The 15,288-nt window shown below is 43.6% G+C and overlaps 1 non-coding gene across 1 annotated transcript; it reads left to right on the plus strand.

The window, feature by feature from the left end:
- Positions 1-1,120: 1,120 nt before the first annotated feature.
- On the plus strand, positions 1,121-1,201 carry MIR100 (microRNA mir-100). The gene has a single exon (NR_034774.1). It is a non-coding gene; the product is annotated as a microRNA mir-100 (primary transcript).
- The last annotated feature ends 14,087 nt before the right edge of the window (positions 1,202-15,288 follow it).

The following is a 15,288-nucleotide window of genomic DNA, read 5'->3' on the forward strand; positions in this document are numbered from 1 at the left end:
TTAAGTGTACAGTATGACGATGAACAGATACATTCCCCGACCACAGTGACACTGTTCATGTCACCGGGGGTATTAATGCGAACCTGCATCCTGATGACCTGTGTTGCCTCTTGCCCTCTGCTCCAACCATGCAAACATGCAAATATTTTATAGGTGGTCCTGGGCGATTCCAAGGGCGAGGCCAGGATCAACTTTGTACTTGGGAGTTTTTCAGAGCTACAGAGGTTGGGGCTTCTGGATGACATGATGAAATAGGCGCACACACATACACAGGTCAATTGATCAGTCGGATTTGTTGAGCACTTACTGTGTGCAGAGCACTGTACTGAGGGCCTAGTTCATCTACAGGCTCATCCACATTTAGCTAAATACAAACACACACGCAAAGCATGCACACAATTTACTCCTCGTGCACAGAAAGCACCTGCACGTGTAACACACATTCACCCACACAATGCACGCACGCCCACAAATCCACACCTCCCCTCTCTCCGCTCAGCACTGCCATTCGGACTGATCGGGGTCCCGCTTTTCCTCAAGATGAATTTGTCATTTTGATTTAAATACAATCCCATCTAAAATCATGATTATTTTCTGAAAAATAAGTCCGCCTCCATTAGTAACACTTGCTAGTCTTTTCCAGTTGTTCTTAAATCTGCCAAAATGGGATGAGAAAGAAGCTCGGGTGGGGGCCGGGGGCTGAAGAGAAAACAGGGGACAGAGGGAAACTCTTTCATCGAAGGATGGTTTGGGGAAGGAAAACAACTTCCACTGTCCTTTTTAGTGCCTTTGTGAGTGTCTCACACAACTCCAAGAAATGCCCTTACCGAGTGTACCTGTACAGTTCCGCTAGAGGAAAACCCTTTGGACAGGGAAGGGCAACCATTACCATGAACAGGGGAGCCACCCTGAAATGTATCCTGGTCACCCTGCACTGCACGGGTTGACTTCACGGGGGTGGCGGTGGGGAGCGAAGGAGGACGATTTGGAAGCCGTGGCTTGGCTTCCCTCTTTGGGTCGGAAAGGTCACGGCGGAGGTTTACTAACAGCTTCTCACAGTTTCATCTGCAGACACACCCAACGCCCCCCACCCCCACCCCAAAAGAGAGAAGACGCTGGAGCCTGTTGCCACAAACCCGTAGATCCGAACTTGTGGTGATATTCCACACAAGCTTGTGTCTATAGGTATGTGTCTGTGGGCGATCTCACGAGACGCAGGACTTTTGTTTATGCCGCTTTACCAGCTATAAAAGGCGGCGGTGTCAGGGCGGGGGGGAGGGGGGGACACGTCTTTAATCACTCCTCAAGAACCAGAGAAGTTAAGGCGGTGCCGTGGCCTGGCAGGACTCTATTTTGGGTCTTTTGTTGTTTTTCTTTACTTTCTTTTTTGGTTCGAAGAAATATAACTCCTGAGTTGGCCCGAATAACAGATCTCAGGTGTCAGACTGAATAAACTAAGATTACAGGTGACTGGCGAGAGGGAGCCATAGGCCGGTTCATTCCGATATCCAGCCGCTGAGCGATGAGTAAGCATTTCGCCAGACCTGGTTTTGTTTTGCTTCCCCAAAGATTGATTAATTGGTACGTGAACAGAGTTGCGGTTTTCTCTGGAAAGTGACAGAGACTTGTTTATGGGAACAATATTCCAGAAGCTTTGCCCCTCCATACCTCCCCCGCCGGTCTGGCAGCTTCTCTCTCTCTCTCTCGCTCTTCCCCAAGTACAGTTAACAGACTTGCAGAGAGACGGACGAGCCACATTTCCTGGTGGAGTCGGGCGTTTTCTTTCACCATGAACGAAATTATTGAGGAACAGATGTGACCAGCAGTTGTCACCCCGGCCAGCTGAAGGACTGTGACAGAAATGCTTCCTTTATCTGTGGAGGCTAACCCACAGATTTTGCAAAAGATTGTTTTGTTTGCCTTCAAAATGTCTGCCACGAGGGGATGGAAGTCATTTTTCTCTTGCCACTTAAGCCTCCCCTTATTGTGAGACGAAGTAGAACTGGAAAAGAAAATAGCTTCAGACCAAACTAAAATGAATTAGTCCCGTTTCAACCTCCTAGATGACTTGGGTGAAAATTAATCTGAGCCATCATCATTCCTTATGATCGAAAATGTGATCGGGAATTTCAACCAGAATTTTTGGGGGGATATTATCAGCTCAACTCGTGTCAAGGTTTGATAAGAAATCAGGGTTGGGTCGGTCATCAGAAGAGGAATTTGGAAATTCAGGTCCGATTCTTGCTTTTTATTTTGGAGGTGAGAAGGGGAGGCTGAGGGGAGGTTCCCGATCTTCTTCTGGACACCATTTAGTTCAGAATGGGCACTTAATAATAATAATCATAATAAAATAATAATAGTTGTATTTGTTAAGCGCTTGCTATGTGCCAAGGACTGTACTAAGCCCCACGTGGATCTCACAGTCTAAGTAAGAGGGAGAACAGGTATTGAAATCCCCATTTTGCAGATAAGTACAGTTGGGGAAGCAACATGGCAAGGTGAATAGAATATGAGCCTGGGAGTCAGAAGGCCATGGATTCTTATTCCGGCTCTGCCGCTTCTCTGCTGTGTGACCTTGGGCAAGTCACTTAGCTTCTCTGTGCCTCAGTTCCCTCATCGGTAAAATGGGGATTGAGACTGTGAGCCTCATGTGGGAGAGAGACTGTGTCCAACCCTATTTAATTCTATCCACCCCAACATTTAGTACAGTGCCTGACACATAGAAAGCACTTAGCAAATACCAGAATTATTATTCGTAGTAGTACAGTACTACGGGCATAGTACAGCACTCTGTACACAGTAAGTGCTCAATAAATACCACTGATTGATTGATTGACTGACTGGGACACTATCCAAAAGAGGACAATGCAGACATAGATTCCCTTATGATAGCGATCGGGACGCCTGTGATTTGTGATGCATTCTTTAGCACCTTAGAGAATAAGGTCTGTTCTATTTTCTATTTTTTATGCTATTTGTTAAGTGCTTACTATATGCCAGGCACTGTACTAAGCTCTGGTGTAGATAAAAGAGAAGCACCGTGGCTTAGTGGACAGAGGTTGTGGGTTCTAATCCCGGCTCTGCCGCTTGTCTGCCGTTCGACCTTGGGGAAGTCACTTAACTTCTCTGTGCCTCAATTAGCTCATCTGTAAAATGGGGATTAAAACTGTGAGCCTCATGTGGGACAACCTGATTACCTTGTATCTACTCCAGCGTTTAGAACAGTGCTTGGCACATAGTTAGCGCTTAACAAATACCATTATTATTATTATTGTTATTGTACAAACCAATCAGGTTGGACACAGTCTCCGTCTCATATTGGGCTCACAGTCTTAATCCCCCATTTTACAGATTCATTCAATAGTATTTATTGAGCGCTTACTATGTGCAGACCACTGTACTAAGCGCTTGGAATGTAGAAATCGGTAACAGATAGAGACAGTCCCTGCCCTTTGACGGGCTTACAGTCTCATCGGGGGAGACGGACAGACAAGAACGATGGCAATAAATAGAATCAAGAGACAAGACAATGGCAATAAATAGAATCAAGATGAGATAACTAAGGCACAGAGAAGTTAAATGATTTGCCCAAGGTCACAGAGCCTATGAGTGGTCGAGCCAGGATTAGAACCCAGGTCCTTTTGCCTTCTAGGACCGTGTTCTATCCACTGGGCCATGCTGCTTCTGCAAAGCCTGGGCCCAGACAGTGTCATTGATAATGTGTTTCCCTTTGAGCTGGTTCTGCAAAGCTTCAAGGCAGTTTGGATGTATATCCCAGCTATTCCTCAGCCTGCCAAGATGTTTCTGTTTTTATTAGGGATTTGTAGAACACTAAATCTCGAGAAAGAAAGCTGTTTCCTCCCCTTTGGTGTGTGTCATGTTTATTACTTTGCCCCAGGGGAGCACACACCCAGGCAGCAAAATAACTAGTAGAGTTCAAGTGCATCTTTGAAGTGGTTGCCATCTAATGGATGAACCAAGGAAGAAAAGGAGGCAGCTAGGAATGTGAAATGGATACCCACAGCAAGTAGGCTCTTGGTGGGTATGGAGAAGCTCTCGTAGCATCCTCCGATCATTTTAAAGCAAGCTGGGGATAAATTCCTTGGATTCAGTGAGGAAATGGTGGCTATGGAGCAAGTATCCCTACTGTCCAGGGTCAGGGAACCAGGAAATTCTGGGTTCTTGTTGTGACAGATCGGTTGTCTGGAGTGAATCAATTCTTTGGATCTTTCACTTCTCAAACCACTTGCTCCTCAGGAGATGTGCGGATAGCCTGCATGGGATTTCTTAGAAAAGGTGCGATTCATTTTCTAGGTTTGCCTTAGTGAAAAGAGAAAAACTAAGCACTCAATATCCTCATCTTGTTATAAAGTCCATATCCCTCATTTCAATGGCTTAATTGAGTTGCTCCTTTCCTCCTAGAAATGAAACAAAAATTCTTACTCATTTCCTAGCAACATTTTACAAGTGCAATTTTTCTCAGAATTCAGATGACAATTCCTGTATGGTGCATTTGGATTCTTTTTTTATGTTATTTGTTAAGTGCTTACTATGTGCCAGGCATTATAGTAAGCACTGGGGGTAGATACAAACTAGTCAGGTCGGACACAATTCATATCCCACATGGGACTCACAGGCTTAATCCCCATTTTCAGAAGAGGTAACTGAGGCACAGAGAAGTAAAATGACTTGCCCAAGGTCACGCAGCAGACAAGCAGCAGAGTCGACAGTAGAACCCAGGACCTTCTTCCCAGGTCCAGATATTAATAAAGGGCCTGGTGATGGTGGCAGCCAAGTTGTCATTTTGCATTGATATAGTGCTCAATGCAAAATATACACTACAGAATACTCCCTGGAAGTGCTCAATAGATTCAAGAGATGCTTCTGGGTTGCTTTGGTTTCTTACACCTTCAGGAGCATCTATTAGTAGTTATGGTATTTGTTAAGCACTTCCTATGTGCCAGGCACTATACTAAGCACTGGGGTGGATTCCAGTAGTAGTATTTACCCCCGCGCACTGTACTAAGTTCTGGGAAAGACACAGATGCATGAGGAAGCATCTTTAAGTCTTCGATTGACATTCATACCAATTCGTTAAAGGTCTCATGCACAGGGAGTCCGTCTCACGCCATTCAGAGGGTCAAAGATTTGATATATTTTGAGGGGTGTAGATAGAGTCAGTTCAAATCCCAATCTGTGACAGACTGATCCCCAAATCTAGTTCCACCTATCTGGAACCCCTGTTGAGAAGCCCCTGTAGGACTTTGGCAATCTCAACGTAATAAACTGAAGGACTCACCATCTTCTTCCCTGTGCAATTTGTGTTTTAATTGCCCTGTTTCCAATAGGATTTTTATGACATCATTCCATATCATAATTACGCGTTGCTGTTACACGACTGCAAATATTTACACTAATTGCGTAATGAATGTAATTGCACTAATTGAGTAAATATATGATAATGGACTAAAATCAGTGTAAATAAACAAGGAAATTCACACAATCAAAATAAGAGGGCATTAAAATCTATTAGTATTCCCAGGCCAAAGCTCTCGAAAGCAAGAATAGCCCCAGAGAAAGATTGGTTCTTCACATCCAAGTATCCCACGTCCAAGTATCTCTGAGTCCATAAAGTGAGGTTAACCGAAGATGTGGATATTCCTTTGGATTCTCTTAAAGGGAATCTACTCCAGTCACTATCCTGCAAGTAGATTCCTTGCATGGCAGGACGTGCTATACTGATGACGTGGCTCGATTTAGGTACATGAATTGGGAGAAAATGGGAGCCCTGGTGCTTTTAGAAATTTGTCTCCATTTAGAAAGGGATTTTTGCCCATTACATAGCAGATGTCCTTATTCTCCAACCCTCAACCCTGGGCTCTAATAATTGTCAAATCTTTGTGAGATTTTTGACTTTCAATTATAGAGCAAATTGGGGAATGGCAAAATGGTCCCCTGAATTCCTGACTGGCCCAGAGCCTGGATTTAGGTAACTTGCTCTATCAACCAATCGGTGGTGTTTATTGAGTGCTTACTGGGTGCAAGGCACCGTACGAAGCGCTTGGGAGAATACAGTGGCGTAGTGGATGGAGCACGGGCCTGGAAGTCAGAAGGTCATGGGTTCTATTCCTGGCTCTGCCGCTTGTCTGCTGTTTGACCGTGGGCGAGTCACTTCACTTCTCTGGGTCTCAGTTACCTCACCTTTAAAATGGGGATTGAGACTGTGAGCCCCACGTGGGACAGGGACTGTGTTCCACCCTATTTGTTTGTATCCACCCCAGCGGTTAGTACCGTGCTTGGCACATAGTAAGTGCTTAACAAATGCCATTATTATTATTATCGGTAGACACCATCCCTGACTACAAGAAACTTATAGCTTGGTGGGATTTTTACTATCTGAGTGTTGTGTTAACCCAGAATGGTGATCAGTGGAAAATCTCAGCTGCACTGTCAGACTCCGTTGGACTGTGTCCAACACGATTATCTTGAATTGACCCCGGTGCTTAGTACAGTGGCTGGCACATAGTAAGTCCTCAACAAATACCATAATCTCCATCATCGCCATATTCAACAGTGCTGCCTCTGCTCTCAGCCCAGAGATCTGGTCCCCTAACCCTGAAAATCCAAAAGTCAAGTCAGGGGACCCTCCTGGAAATGGATCTTAACCTCCCATCTTCTGTGGCCTATGTGTGAGGAATGAGGTCCCTGGATGATTTGAGAACATTCTAGAATTTCCATGCAGGGAAGTGTTGGATGGGTCATTCGGTCAGTCAGTGCTGTGGGATCGAATGCCCACATTGGGCAGAGCCCTAGGCTTGGATACATGGAGAGTGATGAAAGGAGAAAAAACAAAGCTAGGTCTCCATACTCTCCAGGATCCTGCACGGAAGCGGACGGAGGCATAACGCCACTGTACAAACACATACGAAGTAAGGGAAATACCTTCCAAATTAGAGAAACACCACAAGAGCCCAGCGAATGGACACACATAGGCCTTTTGTACAGAGAGATAGATAAATGCTGATAATATATGGATGGGACTCGGAGGGCCTGGAGACTTGTGAGGTTAATCTGGAAAGGCTTCGCTGAGGAGGTGACTCGATTAATAGAGCAATACAGAAAGAAAATGCTGTTGCTCAATAAAGAGAGCTATTCTGAAGTGAGGAATCAATCAATCAATCATATTTACTGAGTGTTTACTATGTTCAAAGCACTGTAGTAAGTGCTTGGGAGAGTACAGTACAACCGAATTAGCAGACACGTTCCCTGCTCACAATGAGCATACAGTCTAGAGGGGGAGACAGATATTAATATTCATTCATTCATTCAATAGTATTTATTGAACGCTTACTATGTGCAGAGCACTGTACTAAGCGACTGGAATGTACAATTCGGCAACAGATAGAGACAGTCCCTGCCCATTGACGGGCTCACAGTCTAATCGGGGAAGACGGACGGACAAAAACAAGACATCTTAATCACGATAAATAGAATCAAGGGACTGTACACCTCATTAACAAAATAAATAGGGTAATAAAATATGAAGTCCAGGTATTATTTTTAGCAAGTTGGTAATTATGCTCCAGAGGTTACCGGTTGCCTGTGATTATGGGATTTGAAAGCATTTACTCATGGACTGGGTATTTTACAGCTTCACCAATGCTCTAAATCCTCTGTCCTTATAGTGGCGATGGAATTAGGGTTGGTGTTCCCCAGACAACGGAGAGGCGGGTGTAGAGTTTACGAAGTGTGGTTCTCGGAGATAAAATTTGTCAGAGCTCAATTAAAAAGTTATTGCGGGAGATCAGCTGAATGTGTGACTGAGCTTGTAAGTGTTAAATATGTGATCATTATGCACTATGAAGCTTATATTCTGAAAGTTCACTAACTCACTTGCTATGAAGCAAGTATTCTGAAAATACGTACAAGTGTAACTCACTTGTAGCATGGCCTCTGTAAGTCTCCTGGGGCTTTTCAGATGGCAAAAGCTGTCCATTGGGTTCTTCCTGATCGTGCCATTTCTATACGTAATGATCTTTTAAGAGATGGTCTAGGATGGACCACAGTTTCCCCCTGAAAATGCTTTATCCTAGTCCTTCCAAAAGGTAGCCAAGCTCAAGTTTCTTCCCCTTTCCAAGTATAAGCAGCACACGCAACAGACCATCACATTACTTCTGCGTAACCCAAGCCATTGTGTTGTCACATCAAAATAACCATAATTCTGGGGAGCAACCAGGTGGGCCAAACCCCTCATTTTTTTTCCCAACCTTTCCCTTTGCAGAATAAAGGATCTAGGGCCAAGATTTCTCCTTATTTTCTTTAACCCTGGACCTTGGGTTTGAAGATAGGTTTGTTTTCGTCTAACGGTTGAGCCGTCAGCGACAGCCCAAGGAAGGTGGGTAGACCGACTCTTGACTTTTTATCTCAAGAAATGACCGTTGGAATGCCGGTACCCAGGCTGAGGTAGTAGGTTGTATAGTTTAGAATTACATCAAGGGAGATAACTGTACAGCCTCCTAGCTTTCCCTGGGACCTGCCAAAAGCATCATGGGTGAATGAACGCGGTCCTTCGAAGCCTTGGTCTCTAGGAATGCCCTCTCAAGGTAAGCCTTGGTAAAGAGCTATTTTACAACTGTTATAGAGTGGCTGTTCTCTCTTGATACTTGCGTTATTTCTGTGGTCTTTGCCATTGGAAGGGTAGAATTCATTTGGAATTCTTTTGTGCTTTCTTTAAGTCCTAATGTTGAAGCTTTTCCATCTCCCTCATGGGAACCTCCCAAAGTGATGTAAAGCGTGGCTGTTCATGAAAGTCCTGGAACAATCTGTTTGGTGTTGAAAGTAACTGGTCTGCATGTTTGTCGATGTGTCTGTTGAGGTGTTGAGTTGGCTTGCCTCCTGTTAGAGCCTGCGTGAATTCCCTCCAGAATTCCTAGGGACACGCATGGATGACTTTCGATGGAGCAATATTGTACTGGAGTGTGAGCCAATTCGTTTTATTAGTGAAGGCCCAATATCATATTTAAATTCACATTTCTACTAACTTCTAAGGAGTCTGAAGTCCTTAATTGTTTTAAAACACGTGAAGCAGCTGGGAATTTTTGTCCTAATTAACAATCTAGGAGAATGAAGTCGGGAAAGACAAAATGACTTGCCCGAAGGGTACGTAGAGATTCAACAGACAGGGTCAGGACCAGAGCCCCTAAGTCAGCCTGTGCCGTAGCAGGCACCGAGTGTCTACAAGAGGTCATCTAATCCATCCCCCTTCCAATAGACGGATCTGCGCTTAACCCTTATGAATTAAATTGGATTCGCCACCTGCCCTGCCTCTCTGCTCCACCTGAAAGACAGTGAACGATTCCTTCAGAGGTATCGTGACCATTCGGTGCATAGGTGGAAGCAGCGTGGCCTAGTGGATAGAGCGTGGGCCTGGGAGTCAGAAGGACCTGGGTTCTAATTCCCCCTCCACCACTTGTCTGGTATGTGACACTTCACATCTCTGTGCCTCAGTGACCTCATCTGTAAAATGGGGATTAAGACTGTGAGCTCCATGTAACAGGGACTGTGTCCAACCTGATTAGCTTCTCTCTACCCCAGGGCTGAGGACAGTGCTTGGCACATAGTAAGCACTTAACAAATGCCGTCGTTATTAACAAATACCACCAAAAAAGCGATCTTCAAAGTGAGTCAGAGCAATTGTCACTTTCGCCGGAGGTCAGGAAAATCTATTGCCGCTTAAGTGCGGAAGCACAAAGAGGCGAAATGTCTTTTCCTTGGGTCACACTGCAGGCTTGGGGTCCCGCACACTCAATTTATGTGTCCTGGGCTGTACTACCCCCCACCATGAGCAGTTATGGTATGGACCCTTCCGCTAACCTTCCCAAATTCTGTTTATTTCTGAGACTCTATCCGAGGCTACGCTGACTACCTATGACTCTGCTTTATTAGGGTTTGTATATTAAACATCTGCATCCACTTGACATATAAGGACCTACTTAATACTGTTTATGCAATATTTCTGCAGGTTTTTTTTTAAAGAATGAGTGGGACTTTTTATGACTTCTTTGCCTCAGTAGCAAAGGAAGGAGAGGCCCATAGGTCAGAACTAAGGGCAGGCACTAAAGAGGTATGCCACATTCCGGAGAACAAAGCAGACTCCCCAAGTTAAAGAGGACTGTATTTAGGTTTCTGCAGTATTTCATTTCACTGTTTTGCACACTCACCACGTCTGGGTGCAGCCTGCCTATTGCTTTTCGACTAGTACCGCTCTTTCCCACAGCCCAGTTGATCCTGAGCCTACCCTCTTCACCCGCTGAAGTATTTGCTCTGTTGAAAGAGGAGGTTTGCTCGTTTGCTCAACGTATGTGCTTTAGGCAGTGGGGGTCTCTTTAGGGTAAATTTTTCTGGGTCCTGGGGAAAGTTATTAAAGTTCTCCAGTCTGGGCACGTAGCACTGGTCTACACGGTCAGACTGCACATTGGGTTTCGGAGTTGAGAATCCAGCCGACGAAGCCACATTTCGGTTTGCGCTGATGGCCACCTATTCAACCCTTTTGTTTCTGGGGATCAATTCCATTGGAATAATAATAATAAGAAGAATTAAGGTACATGTTAAGCACTTACTATGTGCCAAGCATCATTCTAAGCGCTGGGTTAGATACAAATTAATCAGATTCGAAACAACTAGATACTCAACAATAACTGGAATTCTCAATGCCAGCGAATGAATCTTCTAAAAGTGTAGACACATCCAAATTTCCCAAATCCTACACAGAAAACCCAGTAATTTTGTGTCTGATATGCCATTTGATTCAGGAGTCATCGAAGAACGTGAGCCATATTGAATCCAAATCATTTGGGGAGAAGTTTTCATATTTTGGGTCAGCATTTCCCCCAACACCCTTTTGTGTGGCCATGAGACCAGTAAGCTTGGAAGATTTTGTTTATTAGCCAAGGACTCTCTGCTCCTTGACTTTAAGCCATCATGTTTTTAATACAACATGTCTAGAAACAAAGATTCTCAAAATCAATATCCCCTTAGGATCTCCGTCCCATTCCAAGCTTGCTCCCGGTCGTCTCAGTGAGCTTGTTTTCCTTGATGCCTCTGAACTCTCCATCAGAAAATGAGGGAGTTGATCCATTTTTAGTTCAGACAAAGTTCATTTGTTCACATGAGGTTACAGACCCAGCCAAACGCTATGTGAACAAATATGCTTTGTTCTTACTAAACCACCCTTTAAGAGTGTTTCCCTAAGCGATGATAATACGAAGATCACGTCTTCGATGGCCCCTCTGATAATAAGATCAATCAATCAGTGGTATTTATTGAGCTTTTAACATGTGCTGAGCACTGTACTAAGTGCTTGAGAAAGTACAATTGAGTGGTAGACATTATCCCTGTCCTCCAGGGGCTTACAGTTTCTATCCTATTATAGCATACATTTGAGAAAAGATTGTAGCCATTTGCATTAGGGGAGATAGATGAATGGAGATAAAAGCCCATCAGAAATGGCATCTCCTCCAGGAGGCCTTCCCCATTTAATATTCTCTTTCCCCCAGGTTTCTTCTCCTCCTCAACACTTCTTCACCAACTACACTTTTTTACTCCCAACCAATTACAGTGTTTCCGTACATAATGTCTTTCATATCGTACTACTTAAGCCCTCGCTCATTTACATATCCAATCTTTCTTCCTCTTATCTGTATATTATATTTGGGTCTGTTTCCCCTGCTAGACCGTAAGCTCTTTGAGAGCAGGGACTGTGTCCCCTAACTCCATTTAACTCCCCCAAGCACTTAGTACAGTTCCCTGCATACAGTAGGCTTTCAATAAATGTGATTGATTGATTGATTCTCAGGAGAGGACAGCAATGAATTCAGCTCTTGACGTGAGTTATTCTATCTGGACTATCCTTTCATGAATAGGATTTGGCAAAGCGAAGTACGTGATTTGAATTTTATGATTTGACAGTATCCCTAGTTAATAATAACTGGTATTGGTTAAGCCTTTACTGTATGCCCTGTGCTAAGTGCTGGAGTAGATACAAGATCACCAGGTCAGACACAGGTCTCCTGTATCGTGGAGGTATTGTTCCCGACAGCCTTTACCAATCAATCAAACAATCATTCAACTAATGGTATTTATTAAGCACTTACTGTGTGCAGAGCACTGTACTAAGCACTTGGAAAAGAACGATACAACAGAGTTAGTAGATCTGATCCCTGCCCACACAGACCGTATAATCTACAGGGGAGACAGACATCAAAATAAATTACCAAGAGAAGAGATAGTAGAATATAAGGATATCAGTCAGTCAGTGATATTTATCGAGTGCTTACTGTGTGCAGAACACTACACTCAGCACTTGGGAGAGTACGTTCATAAGTGCTGTGGGTCTGGAGTGAGTAAAATGCTTAAGGGGTACGCGGCCAACTGCACTGGTGACGCAGAGGAGAAGGTGGATGAGGAAATGAGACTTAGTCAGTTAGTTATCATTAAGGGAAACTCATACCATGATACGCCTACCTTAGTCAGTGAGATGGACACGCGCTTAACTGTTTCTTCCGACATAGCAGTTGGGTCATAGCAATAACATTTTCTAATTCCTTAAATGCATTATCATTGTGGGCAGGGAAGTAGTCGGCTAACTCTGTTGTATTGTACCCTCCCAAGTGCTTAGTACAGTGTTCTGCACGCACTAGGAACTCAATAAATACCACTGATTGATTCTCTATCGGCCTCCTCAGTAGTTTCTCAGTTTCCTGCCTCTCCCTTCTCCAGAATATACTCCACTCTTGCATTTGGATCGTCTTTCTAAAATGCTATTTTGCACCTATCTCACAATTCCTCAAAATCCTCCAGTGGTCACCCATTTCTCTTCTTGAAAATCTTGGCCATTGGCTTGAAGGCTCTCCATCGGCTCTCTCCCTCTCTCTTCCTCCATTACACCCAAGATGGCATTCTCTGTATCTCCCGTGCTCCTTCCACTGTGCCTCGCTCTCCTCTTTGCTGATGCTCTTCTTCCTGCCTCAATCTTCTTCCCCTCTCAAATCCTCCATATCACAGCTCTTCCCATCTTCAAAGTCCTCCTGCCAGCCTACCTCCTCCAGGAAGCATTCCCCAGTAAAGACCCACTTTCTCAGGTCATGTCCATTCAGAAGTAACCCTATCAATCGATAGTATTCATCGGGCACTTCCTGTGGACAGGGATTGCGTCCACCTACTCAGCTGCATGGAACACAGTAAGCACTCAATAACGACCAATACGTGCTCAATGAATTGAGTACTCTCAAGCCTTCCGGGCCCTTACAGTCAACAGGGGGAGACCAAAATTAAAATAGATTATGGATAGGGAAAATTGTAGAGCATAAGAATACAGAAGAATTGTGGGGCTGAGTGATGATCGCATTTATACAATTTGGCAATCGTGCGTCTTTCTGACTTAGGTTTATTCATTTTTGTCTTTATCCTTCCATACTTCGCTAATAACAACTATAACATTGTATCTTTCTCTTCTTCTAAATACTTGTGAATGCTCTGCATCCGCCTGTCTTTCCGATTAGATGATAAGCTCTTGGAAGCCTTGAAAGTACTCAATTTTACTTTCCCAGGAGCTTAATTAAAAGCCCTGCATGCCGTAGGCCCTTAACAAATATTATAGATTGATTTCAGAAAGCTTACAGCAGAGAAAATATATACATCGCCTCTTCACAACATGAGAACCTTTTTCTAGATGAGGTATTAAGGAAAGGCCAAAGAAAGGTCGTGTGACCCTTGGCTTCGGCCTTCCACCATCTTTGTTTCTGCTGTGGTAATGGAGAATCTCTTTCTTCACTTAGCAGTTAATAGATAATACTCAGTTGTAGCTCAGGAAGTGAAATGTATCATCAAAATAATCTGGGAAGAATAATTATTTTAATAGCACATAGGACTTGAGAAAATTTTCTCAAATAACGGTCTAGCAAAAATTCCTAGTGGCTCTATGTGCCCCAGCATCTCCACCTAAAAGAAACAAAAAAGAAAATGGAGAGACTCAGCATTAGGATTTCTCTCCATTTTCTTTTATGTTCGCTTCTGAAATAGGGGAACTGAATAGGTGAGGAGGGGTAATGAAGGGGAAAATCGAGAAATGACAAGCTCAAGAGGAGTAATCATAACAGGTTTATGTGAAAATTGTCTGAAAATAAACTGCATAGTTCCTGTAAGCTTATGCAAATAGGATGCAAAAACATTAAAACCCCATCAATTATTACATAACACCTGAAGGTGACCCCTTGGAAATTCTTAGAGGAGGCCATCTAATTAAGGTCTCTAAAATGACTTATTTGGTTTAAATAAATGAAGCGAATCATCTATCCCTTCTTCTAACTCCGGATATCTCTTTTCTTCCCTCCTTCCCCTTACCTCTCAGCAGCCCATAGGAGTGTGGAAAGAGTTTGAATGATATGGTTTAAGGCCAGTAGTATTTTGGGATACCCCGGTCACAAGTACTAGAATACCTTGGGACATAATCTGTGCTCATTCCAGCCCAAATGAGAAAGTCACACCTCTCTATTGAGAGAATAACTGAAGAGTCATTTCAGTATGAGCACACACATTAAGCTGGGGCAATTCCATTTCGACATTTGTATATTTTTCTACCACAGCCTACAAAAATCGGGGACTGTCCCACTTAAATCAAGACATATGGTCAGTTTAGTTAGTATTCAACAGCATTATATGGGCTCTTATTTCTAACAATGCTCCATGTTTTCTTCCTAGAGTAAGACCACCAAGCTGGCTTCTAGAGGCATTTGGAATAGATTTTCATGCTTGGCGTGAAGCATCTTGACCCTTACCTAAAATATGCTGATACTCTACCCATGAACACTCCAGTTGTTGATTCAGTCTCTTCAAGTGCAGTCGAATTCACGCATATAAGTTAATCAGCAGCAAGAATGAAGGAGAGGGGAGCTAAAATGACTCATTGTTTAATGAATAAGGCCTTAAGTGTTCTGTTGAGGCCATTTGTAAATCAGGATAAAATGTATAGAATTCATGCCATAACGGGAATTCCAAAAGGGCCACTTAAGGCCAAATAGCTTCCTTCTAAAACTGGGAACCTACATAAGTGAACACTAAGATTGAGCAGTTTTGACTACTCTCTTCTTTCACCTCACCCCTGCTCGCACTTATCATTCACCTTATCACCATGTCTCTCGTTCTCATCTCTCCCCCAGGGTAGATCAGAGAAATGTAGAGGAATGGCATTACAATTTAACACCAGATTGAATGAAAAGATTTGAACAAGAT

The sequence above is a fragment of the Ornithorhynchus anatinus genome, chromosome 11 (genome assembly GCF_004115215.2).
Source record: "Ornithorhynchus anatinus isolate Pmale09 chromosome 11, mOrnAna1.pri.v4, whole genome shotgun sequence".
NCBI lineage: Eukaryota > Metazoa > Chordata > Mammalia > Monotremata > Ornithorhynchidae > Ornithorhynchus > Ornithorhynchus anatinus.